The sequence below is a fragment of the Suncus etruscus genome, chromosome 14, assembly GCF_024139225.1.
Source record: "Suncus etruscus isolate mSunEtr1 chromosome 14, mSunEtr1.pri.cur, whole genome shotgun sequence".
Taxonomy (NCBI): Eukaryota; Metazoa; Chordata; class Mammalia; order Eulipotyphla; family Soricidae; genus Suncus; species Suncus etruscus.
In genome coordinates, this window is record NC_064861.1 from 12,825,452 (window position 1) to 12,841,876 (window position 16,425).

General features: G+C 34.9%; 1 non-coding gene across 1 annotated transcript; it reads right to left on the reverse strand.

Moving 5' to 3' along the window:
- Positions 1 to 285: 285 nt before the first annotated feature.
- LOC126028895 (U1 spliceosomal RNA) lies at positions 286 to 444 on the reverse strand. Its single transcript, XR_007502579.1, has one exon. It is a non-coding gene; the product is annotated as a U1 spliceosomal RNA (small nuclear RNA).
- Between the last annotated feature and the right edge of the window lie 15,981 nt (positions 445 to 16,425).

The window sequence follows — 16,425 nt, forward strand, 5'->3', positions numbered from 1 at the left end:
CAACAGAACCCCAGGATAAGCAACACATCTGTCTATGGAGTATGAATAGTTATGAACTGAGGTGCTCAAATGGCTTTACAAGCAAAGCGTTGCTCCTGATATATTTTTGCTGCAAATAGAAGTGTCATTTTTAATAGCCTTGTAGCTGCTTTCAAACCAACCAATAATTTCAAGGGCCATCACTTCTCTACAACAAATAGTGCTTTAGAACAGAATATAGAATTGCTAATTTTTGGTTGGAGACGCATCAGATTCGCCCCCTGCAGCCCCCTCTCTCGCTCCAGAGGAGAGGGTGAATGCAAATCTTTCACTACCGCAAATTATGCAATCAAGTTTCACACATTTGGGGAAAATTGTAGGGAGTCAGCACATCTGGAGTGCAGCAGATTACCCCCACTCTGAAAAAACTACCTTCATGACCATGGTATCTCCCCTGCCATGTATAAGATGCATTAGATTCTTGTTCAGCATTTTAATATCAATTTTTCCTGTCGTTAATCTTTTTAAATATTATTAACATTTAGGAAGCTAAATTTTATGCAAAAATTTAATATGGCACCACATATATAATGTTTTAACAGACTACAGAAATACGTTATTTACCCATATCTAGGAAAATGTAACTTTTAAATTAAAATGTTTCATAACTGAAATGGATGAAAAGAAAGAACATACAAGAGATATTGTAATATCACAGTATCCTTTCCAGAATAGAATATACAGGCAGGGAGATAATTACTCAAATTTAACTTTTTCAAGTAGGTCACTTTGTCTATGACATTCAAATCAGATGTTCAAAATGATGACATTTAATATTTAGCATAAATAATAAAGCATGAAACTGTTATAATAACCATATTATGTGCAAAGCATAACTTTTAAGCCAAGTATGTGTGTTTACCTAAAAATCCTGTATTATCTCCTAAAGCTTTATAAAGAAAATAACTAAGCAGTTTTACAACAATCAAATATTAAATAATAATAATAGGAAGTATCATGTAATAAGCAATATCACTAGTTTTAGGAAAATTTGCCAGTGAATTGGGCAATGACATAATCACTGCTATTGTTTTTGTTATAGTAACACAATATATATTTATAATTTATATATATAATACCTTACTTTTTGCCAATCTACATATGAAATGTTCCCACTTCCATGTACAATATAGTCTCATTACTATGGATGAGTGCCACTGGGTATGCCCCTCCCCCAAAAGAGAGAATACCTTGATATTAATAGATTTTGAAAAATCTTATTGGTAAGATTAACATTCAAATATTATAAAAATAAGTGAATAAGAGATGGAATATACTCAAAATAATAACCACAACTAACATCATACTTAGTAAAACATAAATTTAAAGCTTTGCCCTTAATATCTGGAATTAGAAAAGAAAGTGTACTCTCATCACTACTATTGAATAGTTTTGAAAGTTATAATCAGACAAAGTGATCAAGAACAATATAAAATGAACCCAAATTGGAAAAGAGGAAGAAAGGAAAGAAGTAGCCAATGGACCTTACCAATGATTAGCCATCTTCATGGGAAGAAATAATTTACCTACTACCTGTATCTTATTCTGGAATCACTCTTGGTAGGGTTCAAGGAACTAGGTCAGCCACATGCAAATCAAGAGCTCTACTGTCTGTTCTACCTTCTAGGCCTATAATTACTTTTCTAACACAAGTGAAAAATACTAGTCCCAAGATGAGTTCCTCTGTCTCCCTGACTGCCAGATAATGTAGTTTACCAAATGCAGTAAGAAGGTATAAAATACACTGGCTTTTTATTTTTTCTTCTTTCCTAAAGATGCACCGTATAAAATGCATCAATAATTTGGCCTGGTGGGCCAGAGTGGTGGTGCAAGTAGTAGGGCGTTTGCCTTGCACTGGGTAACCTAGGGCGGACTGTGGTTTGATCTCCTGGAGTCCCACATACTATCCCAAGCCAGGAGCAATTTCTTTTTTCTTTTTTTAACATAATTTTTATTTTAATTGTAGTGGCTTATATATCGTTCACAGTAATATTCCAGGTACATATTTACATTGAATCAGGGGAATTCCCACCACCGAATTGTCCTCCCACAACCGCTCCCATCCTGCTACAATGCGAATGTGTGGTCCCCTCTGTGTCTAGTTAATTACTTAGTGGGCTCATAACTGTTTGGTCTTGGTGCCTCCATTATTGCCCCCTCTAGTTGGAAGGTGGGACTAGAAAGATCAAGTTATGTGAATTTATTTGAGGAAGAGAAAGGTAATATAATGGGGTAAAAATCGACTACGCCGACTATGAGTGGAGTCATTCTAGAGGCTCTCATTCTTAGTTTGATGGACGATGGGGAAAAGAAGAAGGTGAAACATCACAGCAGTTCAAAAAGAGGAATCAAATAAGATATTCAGTGAGCAGTGAGCCATAAAAATACGCACCACATAGTTGCCATGGTTCGGAGATAGGAAATATGACAAGGCGCAAGGAGGAAGAAGAGAAAAGAAGAAAGAAAAAGTAAATATATAATTAAAAATGTACAACTACTTCAATATTTACCCCAAAACAAAGAATTCAATCAAAACTAGATAAAAATAATAAAAAAATTAAAAAATTTAATAAAAGGATTATTTAGTGTTTTTTTTTTTTTTTGGTCTCTTCCCTCTCCCTCTGCATAGGCACAGTAAATGTTGGGGTCATCCGAAACAGGAATCCCCTTGGCCTTAGAGATACAGCGTTTCCCTACCCTTGGAATATATTGTCATGGGATTATCTATAGACTCCTTTCACGTTCATTTACTCTCCCCTTGGTGTTTTTGTGCCGTATGGAAGACTTCTGCTCCGATCTGGATGAGAAAAACAGACCTCTAAATCTAGGGGTCTTGGTCTGTGCACAGGTCAAGGAGTGGAACTTATGATGACTTTCTTTGTGATTTTAGAAGTTCTGTTTCCTCGATGTCATTTTAATATGTCTTCTGTGGTTAGTGGTCTTGGCCCTTGTGCTTAAGCTCGGATGGAGTCTGGGATATTGTCTTTCATTATGATTCCAGAAGACCCGTTCAGTTTCAATTGCCTCAGTCAGGACTCTCAAGCCAGGAGCAATTTCTGAGTGCATAGCCAGGTGTAACCCCTGAGCGTCACTAGGTGCAGCCCAAAAACCAAAAAAAAATGTTTTGACCTGGGTTAATAGATACATTTATTCCTGTGTTGTTTTGTTTGGGGGTCATGCTTAAGGGGTTCTGATGTATCCTACTCCCAGCTCTATATCTTGGGATCAGTCATGAAAGTTCTCAGGAGACTATACAGTGTCAAGGACTGAACCCAGGTTTCCTAAATACATAGTATGTATTTTATGTTTAGTCTGAAAAGATACTATTTAATATTAACATTTTAAGTGGCACAGCAATGCTTCTGATTGTAATTTTTCTTTTTCCTTTCTATTTTTTGTATTTACCAATTATTAATTATTTATGTGAATTAACTTTTAAAACATTATTTATATGTGGAAATAAAACTTCTGGCAGTGCTGTTTAATTTAAAAATTATAATAAACCCAACATTATATGATAAACGTCTCAATTAACATCTTAAAAAACTGTTTAAACTTAAAAGCTGTTTAGACAGTTTTCATTTTTTATGATGTAATAGAAATTAGAATGGATCCAGAAAAACTTTCCATCACATAGAAAGTGGTTTAATCTTTTTTTTTTTTAAGTTTGGAGTAGGGGGTGGACCACATCTAGTGGCACTCAGTGGTTACTCCAGGCTCTGTGATCAGAAATCACACCTGGCAGACTAGGGGACCATATGGGATGCCAGGGATGGAACCCAGGTCTGTCCTGAGTTGACCACATGCAAGGCAAATGCCCTACTACTGTGGTATCTTTACTATCATTCTAGCCCTTTTTTTAGAATTCTTAAGTAAATAAATTATTTACTGTATTTTTCAGCATATAAAATGACATTTTATGCCATAAAAAACTTCTTAAAAGTTTGGGGTCATGATTGCCCCCAATTTAACGTTTTTTTGCCTGTTTCACTAGTTTATCTCCCCCATTGTTTTACATTTGTTTCTTTAGTCCTAGTACCACTGTGTTTTGGTTGTTTTAATGCCTAAATTGACTGTTAGATCAAAAATTGCCTTATTACCTCTTAAATATAATCTTGTGTCTCTCCCCGCTGCAGTACAAAAATCAAACACTGCCATCACCCTAGCCTTATTAAAAGGCCTAGGTGTCATTGGTGTAAGCACAAATATTTATTCATTGGTTCATACTCTAGAATCTGCTAATGCCTTATAACTGTTGCTAAAAATGTTTACAAACTTAAAGAAGTTTACACTACTGTTGATTTCCTAGCAAAGAGTGCAGAATAACCGCCGTGGTTCAAAATTAACATTTTTTGAGGGAGGGGGGAATTTGTGTCATCCTTAGAGTAAAATGTTGCTTTTTAAAATAAATTCGGCTTAGCTAGAGATAGCATTCAACACATAGAGGATAATTTAGTAAATAGACAAAAAGATATAGAGCAGAATGAGAGCTGGTACAAAAATTGGTTTTCTACCACTCCATGGATAACAACAGTGCTCCCAGCCTTTTTGGGGCCCTTCATTGGCTTTATGTTGCTAGTTTCCTTTGGTCCTTGGGCTTTTCGCAAACTCACCACCTTCGTAAAGAATCAAGTGGATGAAGCAACGAGAAAGGACTTAAAGGTTCTGTACCAACAACTATGCACCTCAGAAGACCAGCTGACACCTGACATCTCCCCTCCTGCCAACTCTCCGCCACTTAAGTTTGAAGTTATCGAGGAGCTGGCGCATAGACCTCAATCTGTGCCTTGCCAAGCTTTGGAAACGACTGAATCAAGGGTAGCAGATGCGGTGACTGGAAGCCCCACACCTCTTCACCCAGTGTGGCCAGTCCACTGAGGCACGTCTGTCCCTTCTATATTGTATACTAAACAGGGGGAGATGTGGGAGATCGAGCACCCCACATATCAAAGGAACTCTGAATGAATTTTCCACCGCCTGTCTGATTCAAGCCACAAAAGTTTGCATAGCCCCGAACCAACAGAAAACTCTGCAAATAAATTTAGCTCAGCACAAAGAATCTGGCTTAACCAGATGCCTTAACCTTTCCATGGAACCTGTTTTTGTAACTGCTCTCAAGCATGTAGTTATAGATATGTTTTTGTAAAGTTTAAATTATGATCCTTATTGCTTGCACAAAAGATAGATCTAAATGGAAAATAGGCTAAACAAATAATTGTATTTGCGTAAATATCAATTAGCTATTTGTTTAAGAATTTGCTTCCCCTCCCCCCATCCTGCCAGGTTCCTCTTTATCCTTCCCGCCATCAAAATGTGTTTATGCTCCCATTGGTTAAAATTGTTGTACTTGTACAAATCTGATTGGTTTATGTTTCAATCCTATGTTACTAAAATAGGCCCTGGATTGAGCTATTATGAAAGGGGCCCTTGGGCTACTGTGAAGGTAAGAAGCGCTCAGGCCATGGGGGTACTGTTGGAAAGATGTGTGCAGAAATAATGTTAACTGTATATTAACTTCTGATCTTCAATAAAAATAAGCTATTATAAAAAAAAAAGTTTGGGGTCATTTTATACGCTGGTATACGGCATGCTGAAACTTACTCCAGTTTCAGGGATAAGTGATCCACTCCTGTCTTAACCACAGCATCCCATCCAGCTGCCAGGCGTTATCACTCAGTCCTCTGCTTGTCCTGATTCATCTTTCAGGGCACATAGAGGAGCTGAGTTAACAATTGCTGAATCCCATCTAGCAACAGGCTATCATTGCTGGTAGGCAGCTTTCCAGTGCTCAGTCCTCTGTTCAGCTTTTATGGGACACAGAGGAGGCACTCTTTCTCCCTCTAGGTGTCCTATTAATCACCGCATCCCAGCCACTGCTCTTAAAAAAGCCCCCTTTGCCTGCTTTCAAAGTAGAAAAATCAGTCACTCACTACAAATGACAAATGTAAAATGATTGTTGGCACTCCAAAGTCTAGCTTTATTAAACATATACTGTTAAACTTTGAGGGTTCTACTTTTTTTCTCTTATGTTTTTTAATTTCCATTTCATGTGCATTAAAAGAGAGGTAGTCTTATACGACAAATATAACCATAAAGGCTATTATTTTAACAGGAAATTTAGGGGGTTTTCTTAAACACCCAGTCATCTTCTACACTGAAAAATGTGGTAATTGAATCACAGTGACATGCAGTTGTAAGTTATTCATGATTGATTTTCTGTCATACAATATCTAAAACCTTCATCGATGTACATTTCCACCAACAAGCTCATCATTTTCCCTTCTGCCCTCGCACACTGCCCTCTCCCTTACCAGTCTCTGAGTCAGACATCTCTCTCTCAGTCACTCACTCACTCACTCACTCACTCACTCACTCACTCACTCACTCACTCACTTTATTCCTGTTTTTCTTTTAAAGTGGCTTAATCTTTTATATAAGCATGCTTAAAATGCATAGTGGACCACACCTGAGGATGTTCTATTTTTAATTTTCAGTTAAAATATTAATTAGAAGGAAACGAAAAGAACATTAACAAAGATCAGAACTGTGGTTTGATCCTTTCCTCATTATTTCTATAATATTCTCTTTCTTCCTGGCTCACCTTTCATATCTTGAGTTCTATTTGTTGGAAGCATTACTCAATGGCAGCAAGAGCCCCTTACATGTCACTTTCATATTGTGTCACCCAATGGGTATAGATCACATGTCACACCCTTAATCTTTTGCAGAAGGGTAGGAAGCTTGATAGTTTTTAAACTCAGTAAACATCCTACTTAGGAGTTTTTATTTTTATAAAAATTTAATTATTCCAGTAATTCTATAAATAGCACTAAAAATGGAACAAATAGAATTATTATGCCTACCAATAGCAAAGTGCAGGTTTTTTAGAAATAGTGAATTTTGGATCTTGACTTATTTGCTCTATATTTTGTAAATAAGATCCAATGTTCTATCACAAAAAAAGCTCTGTAACAAACTCACTTTGAACATTGATAAAGCCAGATACTCTAAAATGTACATAAATTTGTTTATTTTCTTACATAGTTTATGCCACTTTTATATTTTTCCTTATATATTTACACAACTATTTAATAAAGCCAAAGTTACTAGTATGAAATTTGATACAATAAAAGCAGAAAAGGAAAATACTTTCCTAAGGAACAGAAAATATTAATATAATAGTACAATTATCAATAGTTTGGTGTTCTCAAGGAAATACACATAAGTACTAGAAAAGACTAAGAAAATACAGTTAACATCTAGTGATTTGTAAAAAACTCAACCAAAACTTAATAAAACATTCTCTAAATTAATTACATATTCAGAGTCTATATAATAGATAACTACATCCAACTTAATAGTTTCCTAATTAATAGAAAAAATGTACCATTCCTTCAATTTTTTTATTTGCTTTCTTCTCTGGTGTTTATTCTTACTAGATAGCATTAAATTTATATTGTATCTTGTTGGCAATTATAAATAGATCAATATTAGTAGAAACCTATCAATCATTACTAAAAGAAAAAGAAGCCACCATAAAATAAAATTACATGCACTGTTGATTGATAAGAAGGAATGAATGCCAACCACTTTTGGTAATGTCTTCTCATGATTAAATCTGAAATCATTTTTTAAAGTACACAAGGTATCTTTTATAGCTCCAATTAATTAAGATTTCTCAGATGTCCAAGGGGAAAATTTTCTATTCACCTGTAAAAATTTCCATTAATTCTTTGTAGCATTTGAGAGATAGTACAGGAGGTAAGGCTTTTTGACCTTGCGTGTTGAAGACTCTGGGTCTAACCTAAGCACTAGACCCTTGAGTGCCACCAGGGGTCACTCAACACCATATGGTGTGATTCTAAAATTATAATAATAATAATGATAATAAATTTAAAGATTAAGTTCAATATTTAGTTTATTTTGAAAAACACATTCTCAGAACTTTTCAATTTATTTCAATCTAAACAAGCTAGCTATTATTCAGGTTTATGATCACATTAAATTTAATTTCTGCCTGATGTCTTATATCATTCTCAATAGCAAAAATTTTGAAACACTCTCTGCTTTTAGGAAAGTCCTTTTACAGTCTCTGGGATAGTAGAAAAAAATGAAATAGTAACATAAGAATGTGTTCCTAACAGCTAGTCCTGCCCATTTAATACTACCTGTCAGTTGTAATGAGGCTGAAAAAAGGACTCAGTGTGAACAGCTCACTGGGGAAGAACCTGGTGTGCAATGTGAATGTATCTTTATTACCTGCACAATTGCTTCTTTCGTTTTCATATTTTAATCTGATTTAGGTGCTTCTACTTAAGTCGCATTTCTTTGAGTTCCTCATGCTTATTTTGAGATAATGTATGTCTCTCAAAAAAGTAGTGAAGCATGCATTATTTTGAAATCATATTTTGAGAGCCCTAAGTCTAGAAGTTAAACACCACTGAATAAAACTGAAAATTTGAGGTCAGCATATTGGACTTGATTTTTTTAATGTAGTGACCATTACCAAGAACAACAACAAAACAGAATTTAAAACACTAGTTAAAGTAGAGTTCTAATCTTAAGAGTCATTTGGGTGGTCATTTTTTTTTTGTTTGAAGACAAAGATGCAAAGAAAGGACAGGTGAAGTTACAATGGTAAGACAATCACCCATAAACAGAATTCTCAAAAGAAATCTTGCTGACACCTTAATTTTGAATTTTCATCCAAAAAAAACATTAAGAAATATAAGACAAAACACATGCACAATTGCTTTATCCCTCGACTCCCCAGATTGCAGTACATTATAAGATTTCTTAGTATTACATAAAGCAATCTAAAGCCACAAAATCCATGTAACTCCTTTAACATTAAAGGCTATAGTATTGTTGACACAGTTGATCATAATATATTATTTCATTAAGGATAAGTCAAAGGAGCACAGCAAAGATAGTGTTAAAGTGGCAATTGTTTGCATAAGCCCAGCAAAATATAGGGGACATGGAAAGGAAAAGCCTTAGCCTAAATACAAGAAGATCTTACCCCTGAAATTTTCTGGCTTAAGACCAACTCGAGGGTCCAGGTAAACTAGGTTGTCCAACCCAAGTCATTGTCTGTAGTGCCAATACACTTTTATTTTTCACACAGCCACTGTTGTTGGTGTCAGGTTTCTGTAACTAAGGATTCTGGAATATGTCCATATCCTACATCAAAGTTAGGATGTTGCGGAGCATCCTTTAGTTTCACCTCACAATTACAGGGTGATGCAGAGAGCTCCGTTCTGAAAGTAGGTCGTCGTTGTTGTTAAATCTCTGGTTGTTAAGGGAAGTCTCTGTTGAATAGGTCTATGCCAGAACAGTGGTATGGTCTTCCCTGATAAAGGATTGCTTTCAGATGATGTAGTACACAACCATGGTTGTTTTGTAGATGGAATCCCTGGATCAGGGGTAAATGGACAATGCCTGTTCTTCTGAGGTTTGAGCCAGGTCTTTATGACAATGTTCAGGGTGTAAGGTCCCAGTGCATGACAGGATTAGTGTGTTCCCATCTCTATTAGATAAGAATGTGTTTGTATATATAGTATTTTTCCATTTTAATGAGCCTATGCAAAGAAAGGAAAATGCCACATGGCGTGATTGGTGCCTATGGGGATGCTAGAACAAGTCCAACAATCCCCTTGACTTGGTTCTAACATAAACTTTAAATGGAGGGACACTTCTATAGACTTCCTTATTAAACGGATAACAAAGAAAAGGACAAACAAAACAAACATATAGAGGGGAAATTTTGAAATAGTTGGGTGGAGTGTTAAATTCACTGAAACACTTTGGTCTGTGATTTGACCTGTATGGTATTGAAGGCAAAAATGGGTAAATAGGAGGAAATAATGGTTGGGACTGAGACAGTAAAGGACTAGAAATGAGCTTTGTAGGGCAGTGTCAAGGGCACAATACAAGATGGATATCATGCATATGGAAAATATATGCATAGAATACTCTCAATATATATTGTATATATTGGGGTGCTAGCCCCTGCGTGGTTTTAAAAATGGAGACCAATGAGAAAAAATTGCCAGTGACTGCCCCAACACAACCCAGTGAAACATCTGCCCTCCCTACTTCGTGTGCCCCTTCTTTCTAGTGTAGGGAGGGGTGCCTAAAGACCCCTATTAAGTCCACCCACTCTGGCCACCTGGGCCGGCACCCAGGGAGGGCCTGGAAAGATTGGACTTGATTTTTAAGCATACATATCATTAAATATTTATAATAATAAAGAATTTGAATTATCTGTGAGTGTTTCCAAAGTATTTTTCAACATAAACATCAAAATAGCCTGCACCAATCAGCTGAAAATAGCAAGTGACTTAAAATGTGTGAGTTAAATATTTGCTGAACTTTTTTTAACAGCCTGAAATCAAATTTTGTTTTCCTGATTATTAGTGAGGCAGATGTCTTTTGGTCATTTCTGTCTTTTATGAGGAAGTTTCGTTTTATTTCTTCTCCTCACAATAACCCAAATCTAGAAACAAACCAAATGCTGGAGAACAAATAACTGGGTAAAGTAACTATGTAAGGCATGCATTGTAAGATAAAATCTTTGCTGTTAGGAAGATCAATCTGGAAAATCTTTGTCAGAGTAATGATTTCTTTCATATGTGGGATATAAGGAAACACACTAAGCCCAAGATTCATGGTTAAGCAGGTAGAGTACTTGTCTTGCATGTGGTCAGCCCAGGCTTGATCTTCAGCATTTTATAAAGTTCCCTAAACCCTTCCTGTGCCAGTAGTAAGTCCTGAGCACCAAGGGTATGGTCAAAAAAAACAAAAGCAATATATAAAGAGAAAGAAACATAGTAATAGAATAACAAATTCCAAAGGCATTATTCAAAATACTTATCCAAAGACAATGGAAAAGAATATGAAAACTGGTCTTCAATAAGAGCATCATATCAGGGGTTGAAGGATGGGACGGATAAGCCAGGGAAGGAAAAGAAACACTATAACAATGATGAAGGAAAGTGCTCACTTTAGAGGAGGAAGGGTTGGTACAAAAAAGGTGATAAAGTGGTGTATATGTGGAATCGTATCAATGTAAGTACTATAAACTATAGTACCTATAAAGAATTGCAGCTGGGAGGAAGGAAAAGGGGAACTTTCTATAGAGGGAATTAGATACTGGTAAAGAAATTAGTATCAAAATATTGTACTCCTAAAACTTAATAGTGAATAATTGTGTAAATCACAGTGCCTCCGTGAAAAAAGATATTTTGAAAAACACAATGGTGCTCAGAAATAATACAGATGGTAGGATGTTTGCTTTGCATATGGCCAACATGGGTTTGATCATCCCATATGGTTCCCTGAGCCCCACCAGGAGGGATTTCTGTATGTTGAGTCAGAAGAAAGGATGGAGAATTGTCAGATTCCCCTTCCCCTCCCAAAACAACAACAATATACCCATTATAGAGGTGCCAGAGTGATAGTACAACAGGCAGGGCATTTGTATCTGGGTTCAATCTCTGGTACCTCTTATGGTCCCCTGAGTACAGAACAGGAGAAAGCCCTGAGTACTCCTGGGTGTTTTGAGGGCCTAACCCTCCCCCAAAAACACTATAAATATTTCTCAATTATTAAAAATAGATATTCCAATATGACCATAAGTGGCAAAATATACATCACATAATCAAATTAATAGACGCAGAGAAAGCATTTGATAAGGTCCAACACCCATTCTTGATCAAAACTCTCAGCAAGATGGGAATGAAAGGAACCTTTCTCAATATAGTTAAGGCCATCTACCACAAGCCAGTGGCAAATATTATCCTCAATGGAGAAAAACTAAAAGCCTTCCCTCTAAATTCTGGCACAAGACAAGGCTGTCCTCTCTCACCACTCCTATTCAACATATCACTGGAAGTCCTTGCTATAGTGATCAGGCAAGAAAAAGATATCAAGGGAATCGATATAGGAAAGGAAGAAGTCAAGCTCTCCCTGTTTGCAGATGACATGATACTCTACTTAGAAAACCCTAAAGACTCTACCAAAAAGCTTCTAGAGACAATAGACTCATATAGCAAGGTGGCAGGCTACAAAATTAACACACAAAAATCAATGGCCTTCCTATACACCAATAATAATAGGGAAGAAATGGACATTAAGAAAACAACCCTGGGGCCGGTGAGGTGGCGCTAGAGGTAAAGTGTCTGCCTTGCAAGCGCTAGCCAAGGAAAGATTGCGACCACAGTTTGATCCCTTGGTGTCCCATATGATCCCCCCAAGCCAGGGGCAATTTCTGAGTGCTTAGCCAGGAGTAGCCCCTGAGCATCAAACGGGTGTGGCCCAAAAAACCAAAAAAAAAAAAAAAAAGAAAACAACCCCATTCACATTAGTGCCACACAAACTCAAATATCTTGGAGTCAACTTGACTAAAGATGTGAAGGACTTATACAAAGTAAACTATAAAACTCTGCTCCAAGAAATAAGAGAGGACACACAGAAATGGAAACACATACCCTGCTCATGGATTGGCAGGATTAACATAATTAAAATGGCAATACTCCCCAAAGCATTGTGCAGATTTAATGTGATCCCTCTAAAGATACATTTATTTTGTTTCTTTGGTTTACAGACCACGTTGTTGGTGCTCAGAGCTTACTTCTGTCTCTATTCAAGGACTACTCTTGGCAGTGCTCAGGGAACCATATTCAAAGTTGGAGAGTCCAGGTTCATTGCAATTGAGGTAAGCAACTGTATTACTTCTTTTTCCCCCAAAAATTATTTTAAATATGATAACATATTCAAATGTAGGTCAAAAGTATACTATGCCCAAGACCTAAACATACCCATATTCTATATAAGATTGACTAGTAAAAGTACTTGATATGGTAGTTGGAACGATGGAGGGGGAAATGTATGCATTTATTTTAATAGATTGCTAAAGAGTCAAGAGCCAAAATATTATTATTATTATTATTATTATTATTATTATTATTATTATTATTATTATTTTGGTTTTTGGATCACACCCAGCAGCACTCAGTGGTTACTCCTGGATCTCTGCTCAGAAATCACTCCTGGAAGGCTCAGGGGACTATATGGGATGCCAGGATTTGAACCACCATCCTTCTGCATGCGAGGCAAATGCCTTACCTCCATGCTATCTCTCCTGCCCCAGCCAAAAATTATTGTCATGAAATAACAGTCTCAGATATTCTCTAGAAATAGTAAAAAATAATTCTCTGTTTTCTTCCTTTGAGGATAGTCATCTGATTTGCATTTTGATTAGTTCTTAAGCATAATTTTTGCAAATGAATGTATTTGTCCTCATCTCAAACCACCATATGCACTTTATTAGTGGGTAACCTTGCATGTGATTACTTTGAGTATGACTGGAAAACATGTCCTAGTGGCTAATGGGAAAAGTCAAGACAAGTTATGTTTCTGCCCAACTGGAGCCCCCTTGTCCTTTCTAGTTTTGTTAGCTGCCTAACATTTTGCAGCAGCTAAACAACTCTAATTAACTTGAATGTCACAGTAAGAATTAGTAAAGCTTTCTAAATACAGATTTTAACTGCTAAAACATGATGGTATAATTTAATGCTCTTAATGAACAACAAGCTATGGCAGAGAACTTAGACCCTTCACAAAAGTAAGACCTTCACACACATTTATAGAATTATTTTACATGGAAAAAACTTGAAACAACACAATTAATACTGGAACATCAGATGTTAAAACCATCTTATTTTGTGATGATAAAAAAAGCAAACTTTGAGTCTTAAAATATCTTTTCTTCCTCAAAGTATATCTTAATGCTGAAAAAGAGAATGTTGAATTTTATGAATACATTTATATTGCCTATAAATATATTCTTAATTATTGCTTTGGTTTTAATTCTAAGGTATCTTATTTTAAATTTCATGCTTATTGTATATGCATATATTTGTTTCTCTTTTATCATATTTGCATATTAATTATTTTAGAGAAAATTAAGGTTCCTGATGGAAAAATTACTTCTAGTGCCTTCAATTTTATTTTATTGTAAGTAATACAAGGTTTACAAATACACATAGAAAATGCTCTACCAATCACCGGCAAATAAGAATTTAATTACTTTTACAATTACATACTTGACAGATAATATAGCACTTATTCATAAAAACTATGCCCAGCAATGTGCACCTAGTAAAGATACCAAATATAAAAAGAAGCATACAAAAAGAAATATAAAAAAATACATCATAAAAAAGAAAGTTCATATTGAAAACAGAAAATTTCATTGATATAAAATTAACTACTAACTCTTGAAACTAATATTAGAGACAGCTCACTAGCTGATAAAATTATACTTTTTACTGGTTAAAAGGAGCTATAAGAAGGACACTATCCAGAAAATAGTGGACTGATCTACAATAACAATAAAAGACTTTCTAGACTAATATTTCACTATGCATTTATTTGATAGCTCTCAAAACACTAATATATAATATTTCCAATAGAGCAAACATAAAAGGCAAAATACAAATTTATAATATGTAGCCATCTCATAGTTACATGCATTTTATATTACTTAAGTATTTTCTTTTAAAACATTGATTAACTAGATAATGCTAATTCCATTTTCCTGCATTATGCATGAGTCACTCTCTCATCTCGTATATTACATGTCTTTGTATTAATCATATCTTGTATGTTTAAAAGAAATGCATGCACACTAAGCACATTTTAGTTTTTCTATTTGAGACCTTTCTGCAAAAGTCATATTCCTCAGCAATATTACACTAGAGCTATGTGGGGCAATTAACTGACCTTGCTATTTCTTACAGGGTTATTTCAATGACACATTAAGTGAAAATAGTCAAGTGTGAATCATTGAATATAACCTACAGTGCATTGCCCTAGAAAAACAGAAAGTGTAGATACATTTAGCTTACAGTTTTTTAAAAGAAATGAACAGATAAAATATAATTTCACTTTTTAAAAGTAAAAAGCAATAAAAAGGAAACTGATTAAAACAAGAAAAAGAAGTCCCATCACTGAACTAACTCCTAGAAGTTTACTATATAATCTAGAAATTTTTTAACAAATTACAAAATAACTTTTAAATGCAAACTCAAACAAATTTTGTTTGCACAAATGCAAGTGATTTTAATTATAGTCACTAGACCTTATAATCTGAATAGGATGCAAAGAAAACACAAATATTCATCTATATAGACATAATAAAATATATATTCTAATAGAATAGTTTAACTATTAAATATTAAAAAGTTGTTTAAGTATATGTTGTTTTGTTTGGGGAGCTACAGTAATGGTGCTTGAGGGGGCCACTTTAGCTTGGCACAAGGGTTTACAATCCAAGATTCTTGCATATAAAACTCTAGTCCTGTGAGTTATGACAGGAAAAGAACAGTTTTAGAGAAAATTAATGTCACCATAAATCAGTAATGTTTTTCAGGATCTGTTATTATTGCCATGCAGTAGCATCAAGGACATAAGAAGTATGCATGTGTACTTAAGAAATAGACTATTTCCTGTATAGATGGATGAAAATATCTAAATAATGGAAATATATGAAATGAGATGAGGCATACAGATTAAAGCTGTTCACTCTGTGTTTTAATGCAATGTAGTACAAAAGAAATGCTTTCACATATCTGAATAAACTTGTGAATGATATAAATGTCCAACTTTTACATTACTAATATTTTATCTGTTAAGTTGAACAATCAATATTCAGCTCTAAGTATCAGCTGAGTGAGGTTAGTAAGAAAGATAGGTGAGATACAGAATGATCTCACTCAAAACAAAACAAAACAAAAACATAGTTAGGGAATAACCAATGGTTAAAGGCAATAGAACTTGACAACTGTTCTACAGAATGATTTTTTTCCTGGTGAGGAGGAGATGGAAGTTTGGGAGTAGAGTAGGCACACTGAGATATCAGTAGAGAGAGGTAAACACTGGTGAGTGAGGAATTGGAAAATTGTGTGCATAAAACACTATCATGAGCAATATTAAGTCAGAGTGCCTCAAATAAAAATTAAATAAGATGTTTAATTCTCAAGAATTCCTTACAATATATATTTATCATCATGAAATTATATACCAAAGTAATTTAATTATAAGTTTGAGAACAAACAAATAAAAAATAAAAACTATTGTATTTCCATTATGTAAAAAATATCTTGATCCTTAGCAACCTAGCATACAAACATAAACTTCTATGAAGCATTGAATTTTTAATAAAGTTAATGACATATCATAGTTTTCATACTAACCCACATTTCACTTTAATTTTAATAAACCAGAAATGTTTGATATTTAGTTTATCAACTGTGCCTAAAACCTGTCATCTTTTTGTGAATTATTCATTTTAATCTTCATAAAGAGAAATCCTAAGATATT